General features: G+C 43.6%; 1 long non-coding RNA gene across 1 annotated transcript in view; it reads left to right on the top strand.

The window, feature by feature from the left end:
* Positions 1-21,846, top strand: part of LOC143989054 (uncharacterized) — a 215,816-nt gene extending 193,970 nt beyond the window's left edge. The window contains exons 2-3 of the long non-coding RNA XR_013276963.1: positions 21,359-21,488; positions 21,579-21,846. This is a non-coding gene — a long non-coding RNA (uncharacterized LOC143989054). The remainder of the gene's footprint in view (positions 1-21,358; positions 21,489-21,578) is intronic.
* Positions 21,847-22,584: the final 738 nt, after the last annotated feature.

The following is a 22,584-nucleotide window of genomic DNA, read 5'->3' as shown; positions in this document are numbered from 1 at the left end:
ACGTGATCGGCCGTGATGAAGTCACGGCCGATCACAGATGGTCACACCCCGAACGTGCACGGCGCATGCGCGCGATCGCGAGCGCGCTGCGCGTGCACGTCGGTGGCGGCGTGTTCCCCGGGAACACTGCTCGTCACCGACGCTGGTAAACAGCCATTGGCCGGCTGTTTACCCACGTGATCGGCTGTGATCCTTTCACAGCCGATCACTAAAATGTAAACAAACCGCGGTAACGGGATGTTACCGGGTTCTCCTCCTCACACACCGATCGTGTGTGAGGAGGAAATTGCGGTAACATCTCATTACCGCATACAGTGTACACCAACACACACTGATTGCCCCCCCCCAATAAAGAGGACCTGTCACCACCCCTCATAGTACCTGTCAATCACAGTCCATCAGAGTACCTGTCACAGTCTATCAGAGTATTTGAGTACCTGTCCCAGCCCATCAGAGTACCCGAGTACCTGTCCCAGCCCATCAGAGTACCCGAGTACCTGTCCCGGCCCATCTGAGTACCCGAGTACCTGTCCCGGCCCATCTGAGTACCCGAGTACCTGTCACGGCACATCAGGGTACCCGAGTACCTGTCACAGTCCATCAGAGTACCCGAGTACCTGTCACAGTCCATCAGAGTACCCGAGTACCTGTCACAGTCCATCAGAGTACCCGAGTACCTGTCACCGTCCATCAGAGTACCCGAGTACCTGTCACCGTCCATTACAGTACCGAGTACCTGTCACAGTCCATCAGGGTACCGAGTACCTGTCACAGTCCATTAGAGTACTGAGAACCTGTCACAGTCCATTAGAGTACCGAGTACCTGTCACAGTCCATCAGGGTACCCGAGTACCTGTCACAGCCCATCTGGGTACCCGAGTACCTGTCACAGCCCATCTGGGTACCCGAGTACCTGTTCCAGTCCATCTGAGTACCCGAGTACCTGTCACAGTTCATCTGAGTACCCGAGTACCTGTCACAGTCAATATGAGTACCTGTCACCGCCCTTCAGAGTACCCAAATACCAGTCACCAAACCATCAGAGTACCTGTCACCAGGTCATCAGAGTACCTGAGTACTTGTCACCAGGCCATCAGAGTACCCGAGTACCTGGCACCGTCCATCAGAGTACCCGAGTACCTGTCATAGTCCATTAGAGTACCGAATACCTGTCACAGTCCATCAGGGTACCCGAGTACCTGTCACCAGGCCATCAGAGTACCCGAGTACCTGTCATCGGGCCATCAGAGTACCCGAGTACCTGTCACCAGGCCATCAGAGTACCCGAGTACCTGTCACCGGGCCATCAGAGTACCCGAGTACCTGTCACCAGGCCATCAGAGTACCCGAGTACCTGTCACCAGGCCATCAGAGTACCCGAGTACCTGTCACCAGGCCATCACAGTACCCGAGTATCTGTCACCAGGCCATCGGAGTACCCGAGTACCTGTCACCAGGCCATAAGAGTACCCGAGTACCTGTCACCAGGCCATCAGAGTACCCGAGTACCTGTCACCAGGCCATCAGAGTACCCGAGTACCTGTCACCAGGCCATCAGAGTACCCGAGTACCTGTCACCAGGCCATCAGAGTACCTGAGTACCTGTCACCAGGCCATCAGAGTACCCGAGTACCTGTCACCAGGCCATCAGAGTACCCGAGTACCTGTCACCAGGCCATAAGAGTACCCGAGTACCTGTCACCAGGCCATCAGAGTATCCGAGTACCTGTCACCAGGCCATCAGAGTACCCGAGTACCTGTCACCAGGCCATCAGAGTACCCGAGTACCTGTCACCAGGCCATCAGAGTACCCGAGTACCTGTCACCAGGCCATAAGAGTACCCGAGTACCTGTCACCAGGCCATCAGAGTACCCGAGTACCTGTCACCAGGCCATCAGAGTACCCGAGTACCTGTCACCAGGCCATCAGAGTACCCGAGTACCTGTCACCAGGCCATCAGAGTACCCGAGTACCTGTCACCAGGCCATCAGAGTACCCGAGTACCTATCTCCAGCCCATCAGAGTACCCGAGTACCTATTAGCAGCCCCTGTCTCATAGAATATACGTTGGGGTGTTTGCTTTCCAAAATGGGGTCATTTTGTGGGTAATTTCACTGTCCTGGTGCTCCAGGACCTTCAAAAGTGTGATGGGTAGGAATGAAATGAGATGTGTCATTTATGCTCCTAGAACGCCTGAACGTACTACTTCAATGTTCGGCTTCTCTATGTGGCCAGGCTGTGTAAAAGTCCTACACATGTGGTATCACCATACTCGAGAGGAGTAGCAGAATGTATTTTGGGGTGTAATTTTTGCTATATACATGCTATGTGTTAGAAATATCTTATAAATTGACAATTTTGTGTAAAAAAAAAAATGCGTTTTAATTTTTTTCCACATATTCCAAAAACTTCTGGAAAAAAATGAACCGTTCAAAAGACTCATTATGCCTCACAGATTTTACGTTGGGGTGTTTGCTTTCCAAAATGGGGTCATTTTATGGGAAATTCCATTGTCCTGGTACTCCAGGGCCTTCAAAAGTGTAATAGGTGGTTGAGAAACGAGATGCGTAATTTTTGCTCGTAGAACGTCTGAAGGTACTACATCAATGTTAGTGCTCTGTATGTGGCCAGGCTGTGTAAAAGTCTCACACACGTGGTATCACCGTACTCGGGAAGAGTAGCAGAATGTATTTTGGGGTGTAATTTTTGCTATATACATGCTATGTGTTAGAAATATCTTATAAATTGACAATTTTGTGTAAAAAAAATATGTGTTTTAATTTTTTTCCACATATTCCAAAAACTTCTGGAAAAAAATTAACCATTCAAAAGACTCATTATGCCTCATAGATTATACGTTGGGGTGTCTGCTTTCCAAAATGGGTTCATTTTATGGGAAATTCCATTGTCCTGGTAATCCAGGGACTTCAAAAGTGTAATTGGTGGTTGAGAAATGAGATGCGTCATTTTTGCTCGTAGAACGTCTGAAGGTACTACATCAATGTTGGTGCTCTGTATGTGGCCAGGCTGTATAAAAGTCTCACACATGTGGTATCGCCGTACTCAGGATAAGTAGCAGAATGTATTTTGGGGTGTAATTTGTTGTATGCATATGCTGTGTGTGAGAAATAACCTGATAATATGACAATTTAGTAAAAAAATAAATAAATAAATAAAAAATCTTCATTTTGCAAAGAATTGTGGGAAAAAATGACAACTTAAAAAAACTCACCATGCTACTTACTTAATACCTTGGAATGTCTACTTTGTAAAAAGGGGTCATTTGGGGGGTATTTGTACTTTCCTGACTTGTTAGGCCGCGTACACACGGGCGGATTGTCTGGCCAACTAAGTTCGTCAGACAATCCGACAGACAGTCCGTTCAAAATTTGAATGAACGGACTTGACCACACACGATGAGCAGACAGTCTGCTGAAAGCGTGCGTGATGACGTGTACAGCACGTACGACGGGACTAGAAAAACGACGTCCTATACACTGCAATGCAACCTTCGGCCGTGTAAATCCTTTCTGAGCATGCGCCATACTTAGTCCGTCCAACTTGCCTACACACGAGCGGACTGTCCGCTGAAACCAAGTTTGGACGGACAAAACCAAGTTTGAACGGACAAAATTACGGAAATTCCGTAAGACTTTGTTCGTCAGACTGTCCGCTGAAAAAGTCCGCTGAAGCCCACACACGAGCGGATTGTCCGCTGAAACATAACTTTCACAAAGACCAAATAATATATACTAATGTGGGTTATTTTTACCAAAGATATGTAGCAGTATAAATTTTAGCCAAAATTTATGAAGAAAAATTACTAATTAGCAAAAATTTATGACAAAAACCAAGAAAAAGGCATTTTTTTCACAAAATTTACGTTTTATTTTATTTATAGCACAAAAAATAAAAAACCCACTAGTGATTAAATACCACTAAAAGAAAGCTCTATTTGTGTGGAAAAAAGGATGCAAGTTTCATATGGATACAGTGTTGGATGACTGAGTAATTGTCATTCAAACTGTGAGAGCGCTGAAAGCTGAAAATTGGTCTGGTCAGGAAGAGGGTGTAACTGCACTGTATTGAGGTGGTTAAAGACAAGAACAATTGTCTGGCTACAAAATTGTATCGCAAGGAAACTGCAGGAAATACTTTACTCAATGCAGCAAGTGCTCACCCCAGCTCGTTGGTAAAAAATATTCCCTATGCACAATATGTCAGAATACGTAGAAATTGTACTCATGAGAATGACTTCCACAGAGAGGCAGATCTCCTCCGTACACGTTTGTTAGCTAGAGGGTATAGTAAATCTCAACTACGAAGGGTGTACAATCGTGCATACAGAAAACCTAGGAACACCTTATTATATTCAAAGAAAAAATGTAATCCTGAAATACAAACAAACACAAGATTGATAACACGCTTTTCATCTCAACATGAAGAGGTCCGCAATATTCTTACAAATCATTGGCATATCCTACACCAAGATTCGGTAATTAAGAAATACATAGGAAAAAGACCCCAATTGACGTTTAGACGCACTACCTCGCTGAGAGACCATTTGGTATCAAGTTTTTATTTACCTAAAGGACAAGAGATCAAAAATGGCAGGGGTTTGTACAAATGTGGAACCTGTGACTTCTGCCCCTGGGTAAAACAAGGTGCAGAAGTTGCACTTCCTAATGGTGAGTTTGTTTATCTAAAATCCAGGGCAGATTGTAAAACACAAGGTGTCATTTACTTGATGACATGCGTATGCGGAGCTTTCTATGTCGGAAAGACTATGAGATGTCTTTGGCAACGCATTAAGGACCATGTATATGTATCCTCCAATGGGAAAATGTTAACAACAGTGAGTAGACACATTGATTTATGCCATGCTTTTGATGCAACGTGTGTCCTTTTTAGTATCTTAGAGATTATTCCAAAGGACCCACGTGGAGGAAACTGGGACAAACGCATTTTACAACGTGAAACGATTTGGATTGAGAAACTCAATGCTACCCAAGCCCCTGGCCTAAATGAGACTCAATCATACAGATCTTTCTTGTAAAATGCACCTGCCCCTCCCCCTCTTTCCTTTTTTTTTTTTTTCTCATCTCTCGCTTATATACACAATAACCTGATGCGAAATTTAAATACTTTTGAATATATGGATGTTCATTTTGTTTGTTTTGAATTCTATGTATACCGCATCGGGATGTAATTAATAATTAATGATTGGACTGATTAATGGCTGATCAATTCGAATCTGATCTGCCTTTTTGTAATAGTTTAATTTGTTTATAAACATTTATGCATATTTATGGTTTATTGTAATTATTACCTCATCAATGCTCAGGTGTTTTTTTTTTTTTCTGACCACAATGTGCGACCACGTAAGCGCAACCCCCAATGATCCCATGGGATTTCCATTCGGGATGTGGGGTTTGGCGCTCCACCATAGGGACCCGTGGGTTGTTCTCACGGTCCCCTCTGGTATTGTCTCAATCCGATGTATCGGAACGCGGCCCCTCTGTTCATCTCCGCAGATTGGGGAGGAACCTTTGAGGTGTTCCTCCTATATCCGGTGCACGTCTGTTTGTTATGGTGGCCAGACGTTCTGTTTTGGTACACGAACGTACACACGTCCACTATGCGAGGACGCTGCACGTTCGGGTGTAGCGTCGTGGCCGACCGAACGCATCGTAGGAGACGTTGGTCGGGTAAATGAACGTCACTTCCGCCTAGTGCGGAGTGGCGTCACTACCGGGACGGATGTATATAAAAGGACACACGTGGCTGGTGTCCATGAATGGCGGCCATCTTATACACAACAAACAATATGATAGGGGTGAATGGGCTGAATAGTCTACCTTTTTGATTCTCCCTCTTACCTTCCTTCTTTATCCAGTGGGAACTTGGTCCGTTTTCATTGCACCTTGAAGTAATTGGTCTACATAACCTTATATATCCTTCTCTTATTTTCATTGGATATATTTCTTTCATCTCCTTTAACTATTATGGTGGGTTTCTTAAAGCACTATTAATAGTTTAGTCTTAGCATACACTGCACAATTTCTCTAGCTGGCTCTCTCCTTTTTTCTTTGTTGTTTAAATAATTGGCGTTTCACCTAAAATAGTGGGTCCGTTATTCTCTCTCACTTTTAAGGATAATTTTTTTGTCTTTGGATATTTATATAAAATCCTAAAAATCCCCACTTTTATGTTTTTTCTTTTATCTATACAGCTTAGGGGATACTAAACAGTATCCATCACCGATCCTACCTCTGTTTACTTACGTCTCAAGAATATTTATTAAACACTGAAGATTTGAAACTTTATGAGCCCAATACACCTTTAAAGTGATTTCACTAAGCTCAAAATCTATACTTATATTTTTTTGCTCAACAATTACTTTTTTTTTTTTTTTTTCCCTTTGTGGAGAAATGGTTGTGTAATCAATCGTACCAACTTCCCCAGTCTCCTTCGGAAATGGTGGTCTCTCTATATGGGACACACTCTATGAAGGAATGTAAGTATTTATGGTTTGACACTATATGATACGAAATAGGAATGTTATATCCGCCCCCACATTGTGGTTCCAGAAAAATCCCTTCCCCCCCTTTTTCTCCCCCCTCCTCCCTCCCCCTCCTTTCCTTTTTTTTTTTTTTTTTCCCCTCCTTCATTTTTCCCCTTTTTTGAAACACCTCAGTACTCTGATGGGTGATATAATGAATTATGTTATATATATTTGGATATATGTATTTTAATGTATGCTTATATATGTGTTGTTTAGTATTTTATATACATATATGTTTTTTTTCCTTTTTTATTTATTTATATTCTCTCCTTATAATTTAGAACATTGTTATCAGCTCCTGAAGAAGCGTCATCGCAGACGCGAAACATGTAGAGCGAGCACCAAAAATATATGTAATTGCTGACTGTATGGTTGATATCCTTAATTTTATATTTATATAGATACATATTTTGTTTTTTCCTTTTTGGAAATTTGAAATGGATCTTACTGTTTTTGATAGGATGTCAATTAGGTCTTAAATGTGTAGTTACAAGGAGGAAACATTTCCTTTCTGTTGTAAAAAGGAAATTTAACTCTTTATTTTCTGTTTTTATTTTTTGTTTTAAAAATAAATAGAAATAATTTCTTTTGAATATACTGGTTGTGTCTACAACTTTCTTTATGCCTAAAAAGTCCAACTGAACCCACATTTTTTCTTTTGAGGTCTTTTATGTGAAGGTTCTTTTATTTTTATTTTTTATTTTTCTCCCTTACTCCCCCTTTTCCTTGTCAATATTTACATTCACAAAGTGATAACCAGGACGTGGCATTTTATTTATCAGTGTATCCACAGACACCACCCTGTGATAGATACACATTTGTTCTATTTTAAATATCAATGATTGTAGGGTGGAAGCACCCAGTGTATATATATATATATATACACAAAAAGACCTCTAGGTGGAGTTTTTTCTATATACAAAATAATTTTCTAGGATATTGTTTCCTTGAATTTTTCTTTTATATTTAATACTGTTTGTAGTAAACTATGTACAAAAGTTAGCAAGTAAATAAGCGAGAGATTACTTGGAGAGAATTAAAAATAATATTCTTTTTTTTTTTTTTCTTCCCCCCACTATGGATTTTATAGGAACAGCGTGGACAGGATATATGAATGAAATTCAAATCAATGTAAATGTAGATACAGAACCCGAGATTAACATTAATCAATACATGAATAAAATGAAAAGGCTTTTGAAAAAGAAATCTAACCTATACTGGCATGTTGATTTTTTGCAACAATATATAAGAGAAAACATTAGTCCAATTGGTCTTCGAACCCATGTATATCCAAGTTTTCAAAACCCTACGATGGAATTTAAAAAAACATGGGAGAAAATTCTTACACAATGTAGTGTGGAACTTATGAAATTACTTATTGCACAATACCAAGCAGAGCTGAATAGTCTGGACCAAGACATACTAATGTTACAATCAACAAACAAAGCAATAAAAAATCATGCTCAGTATACGAAACGATGGCAAGAATTAAAAGAATATATTACAAAAATTACCAAAGATATAATCTTTAAGAAACAAAACAAAATGTCAAAAGACAGGTTAGCTTTCCTAGAGGGGTTTGCATATAAATGGCAGACCTCCCAACAAATGAGAGGCTCTAGGCCGAATTCACGGTTTAGAAATGTTACTAATAATGATTTTGATTTTACAGAGGAAGACACTGAATCCGATTCATCCGCATCAACTACTCCATCACTACCTAATATGAAACGACCAACATCAACATATACTAATACCAACTCAGGACCACGTAAGCGGGGTCACGGTGGGGGACATCATACACCATATGCAAAACGGTCAACTAATGATGAGAATAAGCAGAGACCTCAAAATCATAATGTACCTCACAATGAAAGTCAGGAAGGGACAAAACCACACAATACCTATATGGGGGGATTGGCACAACAAGCAGTACAGATTATGAATAGTCAACCTACACCTCGAAGGACATCCCCATCTAGATTTGAAAAAGTGTCCCCTGGAACTAACAAACAAGCTATGATAAATGGACGAACACGTTTTCCTCCCTCGACATCATTACCAACAGGGTTTCCCTCTATAAATCCAGCTTTAATTGGTGTTCAAAATGGACAATATGCCCCTCTGGGCCCTGTATATACCTCTACGAACATGACTCAAACGGGCACCAAACAAACTACACTAGACCCCCACTTAACACAGGCAGGATCTATGGCATCAAATTTTCACTTGGCCGAACCAGTGACACAACCGACCTAAAGCTGGACATAATAAATTTAACCCCCTATCAGTTCTCGAACACTGAACTAGAGGTTTTGGGTCTGGGCCTGGGCTTTTGCCCTTCCACCAATCTGGATAAATATGAGCTTATTAAAGATATTTATTTATTTGCACGAAGCCTCACCTATAGATACATCTATGATTCGGAAGTCATTAGGAATAGACAAGAACGTGACCTTTCTGAAAGTATCAAACATTACTCAATGGCTGAGTTTAGAGCCCTCCGGGATTTAATTTTACTCCTGGAAGAGAATGAAGGAAAGGAAACTAATGTTGAAACTACACAAGCAATCTCTGAAAAACAACTATGCTCAATGACGAATGGAGGAAGGGGTCCCCTCAGGCCTAGATCTCAAAACTTCCCTGACTTAACTACGAATGCGTTCATCTGGACCTTTCTAATTAGTGTAGTAAGTGATATTAAACAAATGCAAATTATACCACAGGGGTCTAACATAAACAACTCCCAAAAACGAGCTATAAAAAACCTAAAGAAACATCCTGACCTAGTCATTAAAGCATCAGATAAAGGAGGTAATATCGTCTTGTTGACGAAATTACAATATGAAAAAATGTGCTATGACATATTGACCAATGAGAATTGGTATAAAAAGATCTCACCTTCAAATATAACTCGTTACAAAACTCAATTTCTAAACATTCTCAATGGAGGATATGAGCAAGGCCTGATAGATCAGGATACATACAAATATCTCAATAATGTACATTCACGAGAAGCAACTTTTTATGCTCTCCCGAAAGTACATAAAGGAGTCACACCCCCCCCCCCCCCGGGACGTCCCATCATTTCAGGGATTGGGTCCCTAACTGAAAATACTAGTAGACTCATAGACGCTACACTAATGCCACATGTTATAAGTCTTTCCTCATACACTAGGGACACTCTTGATCTTCTGAAAAAATTGGAGGGCTTGGTGGTTCCTCCCGACGCCCTTCTCGTGACTCTTGATGTGGAAGCCTTATACTCCAACATCCCTCACGAGAGGGGCGTCGAGACGATACGCACCTTCCTCCATGAGGAACCACATACCAATTGGAAATATAATGATTTCATTCTCACCCTTCTTGATTTTGTCTTGACGCATAATTGGTTTAGTTTCAACGGGTCCCACTACCTCCAGGTACAGGGTGTCGCCATGGGTACGTGCTGTGCACCATCCTATGCGAACCTGTACCTGGGGGGGTGGGAGCGGGAAATTTTTTCAAATGAATCTTTATCAATATTTACCGATTGTGTGATGTCGTGGATGCGCTATATCGACGATATTTTTATTATATGGACGGGAACAACTAGAAGTCTGACAGACTTCATCGAATCCCTCAACATCAACACATACAATTTAAAATTTACTTTAAACATAGATTTTCAAAAAATAACGTTCCTAGATTTAACAATCTTTAAAGACAAGAACAATTGTCTGGCTACAAAATTGTATCGCAAGGAAACTGCAGGAAATACTTTACTCCATGCAGCAAGTGCTCACCCCAGCTCGTTGGTAAAAAATATTCCCTATGCACAATATGTCAGAATACGTAGAAATTGTACTCATGAGAATGACTTCCACAGAGAGGCAGATCTCCTCCGTACACGTTTGTTAGCTAGAGGGTATAATAAATCTCAACTACGAAGGGCGTACAATCGTGCATACAGAAAACCTAGGAACACCTTATTATATTCAAAGAAAAAATTTAATCCTGAAATACAAACAAACACAAGATTGATAACACGCTTTTCATCTCAACATGAAGAGGTCCGCAATATTCTTACAAATCATTGGCATATCCTACACCAAGATTCGGTAACTAAGAAATACATAGGAAAAAGACCCCAATTGACGTTTAGACGCACTACCTCGCTGAGAGACCATTTGGTATCAAGTTTTTATTTACCTAAAGGACAAGAGATCAAAAATGGCAGGGGTTTGTACAAATGTGGAACCTGTGACTTCTGCCCCTGGGTAAAACAAGGTGCAGAAGTCGCACTTCCTAATGGTGAGTTCGTTTATCTAAAATCCAGGGCAGATTGTAAAACACAAGGTGTCATTTACTTGATGACATGCGTATGCGGAGCTTTCTATGTCGGAAAGACTATGAGATGTCTTTGGCAACGCATTAAGGACCATGTATATGTATCCTCCAATGGGAAAATGTTAACAACAGTGAGTAGACACATTGATTTATGCCATGCTTTTGATGCAACGTGTGTCCTTTTTAGTATCTTAGAGATTATTCCAAAGGACCCACGTGGAGGAAACTGGGACAAACGCATTTTACAACGTGAAACGATTTGGATTGAGAAACTCAATGCTACCCAAGCCCCTGGCCTAAATGAGACTCAATCATACAGATCTTTCTTGTAAAATGCACCTGCCCCTCCCCCTCTTTCCTTTTTTTTTTTTTTTTCTCATCTCTCGCTTATATACACAATAACCTGATGCGAAATTTAAATACTTTTGAATATATAGATGTTCATTTTGTTTGTTTTGAATTCTATGTATACCGCATCAGGATGTAATTAATAATTAATGATTGGACTGATTAATGGCTGATCAATTTGAATCTGATCTGCCTTTTTGTAATAGTTTAATTTGTTTATAAACATTTATGCATATTTATGGTTTATTGTAATTATTACCTCATCAATGCTCAGGTGTTTTTTTTTTTTCTGACCACAATGTGCGACCACGTAAGCGCAACCCCCAATGATCCCATGGGATTTCCATTCGGGATGTGGGGTTTGGCGCTCCACCATAGGGACCCGTGGGTTGTTCTCACGGTCCCCTCTGGTATTGTCTCAATCCGATGTATCGGAACGCGGCCCCTCTGTTCATTTCCGCAGATTGGGGAGGAACCTTTGAGGTGTTCCTCCTATATCCGGTGCACGTCTGTTTGTTATGGTGGCCAGACGTTCTGTTTTGGTACACAAACGTACACACGTCCACTATGCGAGGACGCTGCACGTTCGGGTGTAGCGTCGTGGCCGACCGAACGCATCGTAGGAGACGTTGGTCGGGTAAATGAACGTCACTTCCGCCTAGTGCGGAGTGACGTCACTAGCGGGACGGATGTATATAAAAGGACACACGTGGCTGGTGTCCATGAATGGCGGCCATCTTATACACAACAAACAATATGATAGGGGTGAATGGGCTGAATAGTCTGCCTTTTTGATTCCCCCTCTTACCTTCCTTCTTTATCCAGTGGGAACTTGGTCCGTTTTCATTGCACCTTGAGGTAATTGGTCTACATAACCTTATATATCCTTCTCTTATTTTCATTGGATATATTTCTTTCATCTCCTTTAACTATTATGGTGGGTTTCTTAAAGCACTATTAATAGTTTAGTCTTAGCATACACTGCACAATTTCTCTAGCTGGCTCTCTCCTTTTTTCTTTGTTGTTTAAATAATTGGCGTTTCACCTAAAATAGTGGGTCCGTTATTCTCTCTCACTTTTAAGGATAATTTTTTTGTCTTTGGATATTTATATAAAATCCTAAAAATCCCCACTTTTATGTTTTTTCTTTTATCTATACAGCTTAGGGGATACTAAACAGTATCCATCACCGATCCTACCTCTGTTTACTTACGTCTCAAGAATAGGGATGAGCTTCGTGTTCGAGTCGAACGTACGTTCGACTCGAACATTGGCTGTTCGGCGAATTCCGAACGTTTGGGCCGTTCGCGTCAAAATTCGAGTGGCGCGCGCGCGGACCACAATGCACTGCGGTGGCGCAGTGCATTGCTGGCTCATGATTGGCCAAGCATGCACTGTGACCCCGCATGCTTGGCCAATCGTAGCGCCAGCAGCGAGGAGAGCCATGATTGGCCACAGGCATCCTGCCTGTGGCCAATCATAGCTCAGGCTGTGTAGTGCAAGCCCCACACTATATAAGGCCGCCTTTGAGGCGGCCTCGTGTAGTGTGTTAGCATCTGAAGCAGTGGGTGTTCTGTGTACCTTCAACACAGTACACACCAATCTTTTTGGCTGATTTCCTATCTTGCTGCTGTGTAGTGGTTGTTGTCTGTGCCCTGACCGCAGTATACACCACTATATTCACCTCACCTATATAGCTAGTGATTTAGCTTTAACCACTTAACAACTGCCCATTGCCGATTAACGGCTTCAGGGCGGTTGTTTAACTCTGAGAGGCCGTTAATTAACGGCCTCCCAGAATTCTGCTCTCGCGCGCCCCCTGGGGCGCGCACTCGAGAGCATCCGTGACCGCCGGGTCCACAGGACCCGGCGCATCACTGATCACGGTAAACGGCCGCTCGTCGCGGCCGTTTACCACGTGATCGCTCCGTCAAAGACGGAGTGATCACTTGTAAACAAACCGGCGTCATGTTATGACGCCGGTTCCTCCCTCCCCTCTCTGTACCGATCGGTACAGCGGAGGGGAAAGAGATCGGTGTCAGCAGCGATGTGGGCTGCATCTGCAGTGCCCACATCGCTGCTCACCGAATTTAACCCCTCAATTCCCTGCCAATACTCTGCAATACCAGTGCATACTCTGCAGTACCCTGCCATTACTCTGCAGTACCCCGCCATTACTCTGCAGTACCCCGCCATTACTCTGCAGTGCAGTACCCTGCCATTACTCTGCAGTACCCTGCCATTACTCTGCAGTACCCCCCATTACTCTGCAGTACCCCCCAATACTCTGCAGTACCCCCCAATACTCTGCAGTACCCGCCATTACTCTGCAGTACCCCCCCAATACTCTGCAGTGCAGTACCCTGCCATTACTCTGGAGTACCCTGCCATTACTCTGCAGTACCCCCCATTACTCTGCAGTAACCCCCATTACTCTGCAGTACCCTACCATTACTCTGGAGTACCCCCCAATACTCTGCAGTACCCTGCTATTACTCTGTAGTACCCCGCCAATACCCCACCAATACTCTGCAATACCCTGCCATAAATTGCCATACCCAGCCATACTCGGTGATACCCTGAAATACCCAGCCATAGACGCCCCCCACCCCTCACCGCCCTCCGGTGCTTCTACCAACTCGCCAGTACGATCAAAGCCAGAATCTTTTTTTTATTTTTTATTTCAGGCTTCCCAGCCTAGAGGTGAGATGTGGGGTCATATTGACCCCCAGATTTCACTGTAAAGAGGACCTGTCACCCCATATTCCTATTACAAGGGATGTTTACATTCCTTGTAATAGGAATAAAAGTGATCAAAAATATATTTTTGGGGAAAAAAATGTCAAACTAAAATAAATAAAGTAAAATGAACAATAAAAAAAAAAAAAGCCCCAAGTCCCCATGGGCTCGCATGCAGAAGCGAACGCATGCGTAAGCCCCGCCCACATATGAAAACGGTGTTCAAACCACACATGTGAGGTATCGCCGAGAACGTTAGAGCGAGAGCAATAATTCTAGTCCTAGACCTCCTCTGCAACTCAAAACATGTAACCAGTAAAAAAAAATTTAAGCGTCGCCTATGGGGATTTTTTAAGTAGCGACGTTTGGCGCCATTCCACGGGCATGTGCAATTTTGAAAAGTGACATGTTTGATATCTATTTACTCAGCATAACTTCATCTTTCACTTTATGCAAACATTGGGCTAACTTTACTGTTTTTTTTGTTTGTTTTTTAAGCACAAAACTGTTTTTCCCCCCAAAAAGCGCGTTTGAAAAATTGCTGTGCAAATACCGTGTGAGATAAAAATTTGCAACGACCACCATTGTATTCTCCAGGGTGTTTTGGTATGCATATGCTGTGTGTGTGAAATAACCTGATAATATGACAATTTTGTGGAAAAAAAAAAAAAAGGAAATAGGCCGTCAGTACTTCAGGTGTGATCAATTTTCAGATATTGGCACCATAGCTTGTGGACTCTATAACTTTCACAAAGACCAAATAATATCCACCAATTTGTACTTATTTTTACCAAAGATATGTAGTAGTATGAATTTTGGCCAAAATTTATGAAGAAAAAATTACTAATCTGCTAAATTTTATAACAGAAACGAAGAAAAATTCATTTTTTCGCAGAATTTTCGGTCTTTTTTCTTTTATAGCACAAAAAATAAAAAACTGAGAGGTGATTAAATACCACCAAAAGAAAGCTCTATTTGTGTGAAAAAAAGGACAAACATTTCCTATAGGTCCAGTGTTGCATGACTGAGTAATTGTCATTCAAAATGTGAGGGCACCGAAAGCTGAAAATTGGTCTGGTTATTAAGGGTGTTTAAGTGCCCAGTGGTCAAGTGGTTAATAATAGAGCTTGCAGTCAGTAGTGTTAGGAGATAGTGCGTGCTGTCTGCGTGCTCTGTACCCAGTACATACCGCTATAATATAGGGCAGGCCCCTACTTTCAAACATCCAACTTACAAACATCTCCTACTTGCAAACGCAAGGAGACAGCAGCAAGTGAGATGAAAAAAGATGGACGACAAAACAAATTATACAGGGGTGATAACCCTTCCCTATGTTTTCAAAAAAGCTTAAAAATAGTTTGTTTGACTGGAGCTACACTTTAAAAATGTACCGGTTGAAAATTACAAACAGATTCAACTTAACACAACAAACCTACACAGTCCCTGTCTTGTTTGCACCGCCTGTATACTGCTGTTCTGAGTATATAGGGCCTGGGGGCCACACGCATTTCCTTTTTTTAATATGGGTACGGGGTTCCCCTTAATATGCGTACAAGACCCAAATAGGCTGGTAATGGACAGGGAGGGCTACCCATGCCATTTTTCTCAATGATTTTCAACCATATTGCAGGAACCAGATATAACATTAAAACCGCAAGCAGTTTTAAATGGTGTTATTTCCGTTTAATGTCATTTTGTGCAGGGACTGTTCCAAACACGGGAAACACGTGGCACTTCACAGGCATACTACAGACACCCCCCAGGCACCATATTTAAAGGAATATTTCACCTTTTTTTTTCACTTTAATCGTTTTTAAAACTTTTTTTTGCAGTGACCCATGTCCCCTGAGGCAGGAGGCAGGTCCCCAAACCCTTTTTAGGACACTATCTTGCATATTAGCCGTTAAAATTAGCACTTTCCATTTCGAACGTTCGAGTCCCATAGACTTCAATGGGGTTCTAACGTTCGTTTCGAACGCGGGGGTCGTTCGCAAGTTCTGGTGCGAACCGAACCGGGGGGTGTTCGGCTCATCCCTACTCAAGAATATTTATTAAACACTGAAGATTTGAAACTTTATGAGCCCAATACACCTTTAAAGTGATTTCACTAAGCTCAAAATCTATACTTATATTTTTTTGCTCAACAATTACTTTTTTTTTTTTTTTTCCCTTTGTGGAGAAATGGTTGTGTAATCAATCGTACCAACTTCCCCAGTCTCCTTCGGAAATGGTGGTCTCTCTATATGGGACACACTCTATGAAGGAATGTAAGTATTTATAGTTTGAGGCCGCGTACACACGGGCGGACTGTTCGCCCAACCTTGTCCGCTGAACAGTGTTTGGGCGGACAGTCCGCTCGTGTGTGGGCTTTCAGCGGACAGTTTCAGCGGACAGTTGGACGGACAAAGTCTTTCGGAAATTCCGAAAAACTGTCCGCTGAAACTGTGTTTGAGCGAACAGTCCGCCCGTGTGTGGGCTTGTCCGCTGTACTTTCGAAATGAGCGGACTGTTCCCGCTCGGAAAGTCCGCCCATTTCGAGCGCGTGTACAGGTAGGCGGGGCCCGCGAAGGAGACGTCGCGGGCTCCGCCGCCTGGAATGGGCTTAAAGGGGAACCCCAACGCCGAAAAAAATCGGCGTGGGGGTTCCCCCCAAGTCCACACCAGACCCTTGTCCGAGCACGCTACCCGGCCGGCCAGGAAAGGGGGGCGAGCGAGCGCGCCCCCCCTCCTGAGCCGTACCAGGCCGCGTGCCCTCAACATGGGGGGTGCCTTGGGGAAGGGGGGGCCGCGCGGCCCCCCCACCCCAAAGCACCTTGTCCCCATGTTGATGAGGACAAGGGCCTCTTCCCGACAACCCTGGCCGTTGGTTGTCGGGGTCTGCGGGCGGGGGGCTTATCGGAATCCGGGAGCCCCCTTTAAGAAGGGGGCCCCCGGATACCGGCCCCCCACCCTATGTGAATGAGTATGGGGTACAATGTACCCCTACCCATTCACCTGTGAAATAAAGTACAAATAAAAACACAACACAGGGGGAAAAAATATTTTATTGCACAGCCGGGGGTCTTCCGTCTTCGGGGGTCTTCTCGCCGGACTCCTCCGCTATGTGTGTGTAGCTCTTTTGCCAGCGGAGGAGTCCGGCTTTCTTCCTCCCCGCCGCCGGCCTCTTCTCCCGACTTCGGGGGTCTTGTCCCCCTCTTCGGTTCTTCTGCCGGGCCACCGCGCCTGGTCCGGTGGCCCGGTCTTCTGTCGCCGTCTTCCGTCGCCGCCTTCGGTTCTTCTGCCGGGCCACCGCGCCTTCTTGTAGCTCTTTTACAGGCGGTGGCCCGGTCTTCTGTCGCCGTCACCGCCTTCCGTTCGTGTTCTTCTTCTTGTTCTTCTTGTTCTTCTCCTGGAGATGTTGACTCGACGAGCTCTCCGGCCGGAATGCCGGGGACGCGCTGTGCGGTCACTTATATAGTGACAATGGGGCGGGGTCACATGGTATATGTCACATGGGTTGGTCACATGGGTTGATGTCACATGGGGACTATGACATCGTAAGGGGGCGGGGTCACCATGTGACATCAACCCATGTGACATATACCATGTGACCCCGCCCCATTGTCACTATATAAGTCACAGCGCAGGGCGGCTCTGGCATTCCGGCCGGAGGGAGCGACGTGTCAACATCGCCTGGAGAAGAACAAGAAGAACAAGAAGAAGAACACGAACGGAAGGCGGCGACGGCGACAGAAGACCGGGCCACCGCCTGTAAAAGAGCTACAAGAAGGCGCGGTGGCCCGGCAGAAGAACCGAAGGCGGCGACAGAAGAACGGAAGACGGCGACAGAAGACCGGGCCACCGGACCAGGCGCGGTGGCCCGGCAGAAGAACCGAAGAGGGGGACAAGACCCCCGAAGTCGGGAGAAGAGGCCGGCGGCGGGGAGGAAGAAAGCCGGACTCCTCCGCTGGCAAAAGAGCTACACACACATAGCGGAGGAGTCCGGCGAGAAGACCCCCGAAGACGGAAGACCCCCGGCTGTGCAATAAAATATTTTTTCCCCCTGTGTTGTGTTTTTATTTGTACTTTATTTCACAGGTGAATGGGTAGGGGTACATTGTACCCCATACTCATTCCCATAGGGTGGGGGGCCGGTATCCGGGGGCCCCCTTCTTAAAGGGGGCTCCCGGATTCCGATAAGCCCCCCGCCCGCAGACCCCGACAACCAACGGCCAGGGTTGTCGGGAAGAGGCCCTTGTCCTCATCAACATGGGGACAAGGTGCTTTGGGGTGGGGGGGCCGCGCGGCCCCCCCCCTTCCCCAAGGCACCCCCCCATGTTGAGGGCACGCGGCCTGGTACGGCTCAGGAGGGGGGGGCGCGCTCGCTCGCCCCCCTTTCCTGGCCGGCCGGGTAGCGTGCTCGGACAAGGGTCTGGTGTGGACTTGGGGGGAACCCCCACGCCGATTTTTTTCGGCGTTGGGGTTCCCCTTTAAGCCCATTCCAGGCGGCGGAGCCCGCGACGTCTCCTTCGCGGGCCCCGCCTACCTGTACACGCGCTCGAAATGGGCGGATTTGCCTCCTCCTTACGTGGGCGAGTCCGTTCATTTCAAAAGTTGAGCGAACTGTTTGCCCAACCTTGTTCGTCAAACAGTCCGCTCGTGTGTGGGCAAGTCCGCTCATGCAAATTTTGAGCGGACTGTTTGACAAACTGTTTGCCGAACAAGGTTGGGCGAACAGTCCGCGCGTGTGTACGCGGCCTGACACTATATGATACGAAATAGGAATGTTATATCCGCCCCCACATTGTGGTTCCAGAAAAATCCCTTCCCCCCCTTTTTCTCCCCCCTCCTCCCTCCCCCCCTTTTACTTTTTTTTTTTCCCCTCCTTCATTTTTCCCCTTTTTTGAAACACCTCAGTACTCTGATGGGTGATATAATGAATTATGTTATATATATTTGGATATATGTATTTTAATGTATGCTTATATATGTGTTGTTTAGTATTTTATATACATATATGTTTTTTTTTCCTTTTTTATTTATTTATATTCTCTCCTGTTATCAGCTCCTGAAGAAGCGTCATCGCAGACGCGAAACATGTAGAGCGAGCACCAAAAATATATCTAATTGCTGACTGTATGGTTGATATTCTTAATTTTATATTTATATAGATACATATTTTGTTTTTTCCTTTTTGGAAATTTGAAATGGATCTTACTGTTTTTGATAGGATGTCAATTAGGTCTTAAATGTGTAGTTACAAGGAGGAAACATTTCCTTTCTGTTGTAAAAAGGAAATTGAACTCTTTATTTTCTGTTTTTATTTTTTGTTTTAAAAATAAATAGAAATAATTCCTTTTGAATATACTGGTTGTGTCTACAACTTTCTTTATGCCTAACAAGTCCAACTGAACCCACATTTTTTCTTTTGAGGTCTTTTATGTGAAGGTTCTTTTATTTTTATTTATTTTTTTCTCCCTTACTCCCCCTTTTCCTTGTCAATATTTACAAGTACTGTATTTGTCAAAACAAAAATAAAACATTTATTAGGGGTCATAACAAAATAAAGAGGAAGGAAACGCTGGAGAAACAGTTGGAATTGGTGAAGCCTTTGTACCCCAGGGCAGACATCAATTATTTGACTGTCAAAATTTGTAACCTGAGGAGTCCATTTAATAGGGAGCACAATCCGGTCCAGGATTCCAAGAGATTGGGAGCAGCAGCAGATGACATATATGTCCCGAGGCTACTATTGCCTATTGATATGTAAACCATAAATTTGTGATCAATAACATCTAGTTAACATCATTACATTTTTGACAAGAAATATGTTGAACAATGCTAGACCTGTCTCAAGCTGGTCTCCTTCACCTCTTCCTGAGTTGAAGGCCCAGGTTGTGCTTCTGAAGCCTCACCTAATGTAGAAGGAAGTGTGAAAGGAAGGGTTGAGAGTGATGGCCTGGGTTCACTCTAGTCTGACAAAAAATTCAGTCTGTTGTAGTACCAGAGCCTGGGGACATAAACGCCATCTGCTGCTGCTCCTGATCTCTTGGAATCCTGGACCTTTTTGTGCTCCCTATTATACATGCTCCTCAGGCCACCAATTTTGGCCTATTAATAGGTGATGTCTGCCATGGGATACACCAGTTTCACCAATTCCAACAGCTTCTCCAGCACCGCCTTCCTCTTTAGCTTGTTGGAGCATTCTCTGTTTTTGACTTGCCACAGACAGAGCAGCTCCCTGTACCTGTCTATAAAGTTTGGCAGGAAGTCCAGATCAGTAAATCCATTTTCTCTGCAAGACACAATACAAAAGAAACGCTAATGTCAAGCTAAACTCTCTTAATCTTGTTTCAATATAGTCCTCAATCTATAAGTAGTATAGGCCACTAACCACTGATGCCCCAAGTTAAATTTGTACCTTTCCACGATCGCATGTGTGAAACTCCGCCCTGACCTTCTTTCTAGTGTATTCCCTGCCCCTTCTCTTTCGGCACAGTGGGAGAGCACATGGTGGAGAGACAGCGAGTGCATGCAGAGAGCAGCAACAAGCAGGAAAGCCCGGAGAAAGAAACGTCCTGATCCAGGAGGAGATATAAGGCCTCAAAAATGTGCTTTGTAGAGATGGTAGACCTCTTGAAGAGGGTAGACTATGATGGGAAGTATGGACCTTACCCAAACCCAAATGTGAGAAAGGCCAAGATTATGACTAAAGTTTTGAGAAGTCTGCACAGGAATTTTGGGGTATGACGATCTAATGAGCAATTGAGGAAACACTGGTTAAACCTGAAATTGAGGGAGCACGATCAGTACAGAAGGAATCGGGAAACTGCTTCTAAAAAGTATTTGTCCTGTGTTCCTATTATTATTACTTTTGTTTAAAATGGCAAGTTTGATGTTCATGGGCACAGTAATCGTTCGTATTAAACATCATTAGGTCAACCAGTAATACATTTTTGGCAGATGCAGGTTAACTACATTTGTTCATGCCTATTTGTATGAAAATAAGTTTAGTACATTGTTGTCTAGATGTGTTTGTAACTATAATGAAATGTAAACTTAATACTCAGCAGCTGTTTACACATCTGGGTGCAGGAGCACTAGTGTGGGATACCAGAACAACCTTTTTATGGTGTCCCACGCAGGTGATAAAAGTGATCTGGTGGCTAATCCGCTGCAGGGACCACTTTTATCTTGTAACAGACTACCCGCTGAAGAAGGGGATACTGGCTTATGGCAGCTAGCTGCTGCCATAACAATGATATTCTCCTTCAAACAGCCGCTGTAAAACTGCGGCGGGTGGTCCGTAATTGGTTAACAAAACAGGTAATGTTTCAGATTACTATTTCTTGCCTCAAATATCTGTGTGCTAAGTATACTTTTTTGTATTCACATAGGGGAGAAAAGAATCGGGACATCTGAGGACACCAGGAAACCCCACACCTCCTGAAGAAGGGGAAAACCCCACACACCATGAAGATGTGGATTCCGAGGTTCATGAAGTGGGCGAAATAGTGACCACAACAGGTCAGTGTCTGAGACCACAGCTAATAGATGAATGTCTGCATATTTATAATACATGGTGTGTTTTTTTTTTTTGTTTTTTGTTTTTTTTAGGTGATTTGGATGTTGTGGAAGAAGAAATTCACTTCAACAGTGCAAGTGCACAAATCCTGATCAGTGAAATAATGGTGTGCAATCGTAATTAGAGAAGGTCAAGGAAAACATCAATGATGTTGAAAAAAGACTCACCAACATCATTGATGTTTTAGCCAAAATCAAACCAAAAAAAAATCTTTTATCGTTTATTTTTTAAGTTTTTGTAAAAAAAATTAAAGTAATTTGAAAGCCAAATTTTGAAGATGCACACAGTGTGTCAACATGTGCTATCAGACATCATGGGATATCAATGTAGGCGTTTTGTGGGTGCAACCCCTCCCTAGTTGCACCCACAAAATGATATTAATATCCCATGATGGCAGATAGCACATGTTGACACACTGTGGGGGTTATTTACTAAAGGAAAATCCACTTTGCACTGAAAGTGCACTTTCAAGTAAAGTCACTGTAGATCCGAGGGGGACATGCAAGGAAAATAAAAAACAGCATTTTAGCTTGCACATGATTGGATGATAAAATCAGCAGAGCTTCCACTCATTTCTGATCTAGCCCTTAGATTTAGGGCGACTGCACTTTCAAGTGCACTTGCAGTCCAAAGTAGATTTTCCTTTCGTAAACAACCCCGTGTGTCTTTTCCGTACATCTATCAAAATAGATGTAGGGAAAAGACACATATTTTAGGCATGGGATCATGATGGAAATCCACATTTTTGAGTCACAAATGTGTATCTTCAAAATTTGGCTTTTGCAAGACATCACCCCATCTGATGGAAGCAAAATCCACACAGTTTTGTCATACTAATGTCTCATATTGCCTTCACTTTATCAAAGGTGAACTTTGTAAGTTTTGGGTTGTGTATGTGTAGCGGGGTCTCTTTAAGGACTATAAAACTACTGTTCCCAGAACCCCGCTGGTTCCCAGGATGTTTTGAGTTATGCCCCAGAGACTTATGGGGGAGGGCATATAAGGAGGGGGAGAGGCCTAGTTCGCTCTCTTTGGACA

Source organism: Lithobates pipiens, unplaced genomic scaffold (genome assembly GCF_037356315.1).
Source record: "Lithobates pipiens isolate NorthernLeopardFrog02 unplaced genomic scaffold, aLitPip1_a1.2 Scaffold_18, whole genome shotgun sequence".
Taxonomy (NCBI): Eukaryota; Metazoa; Chordata; class Amphibia; order Anura; family Ranidae; genus Lithobates; species Lithobates pipiens.
Note: the sequence above shows the minus strand (reverse complement) of the source record. Positions and strands in the feature narration are given on the sequence as shown.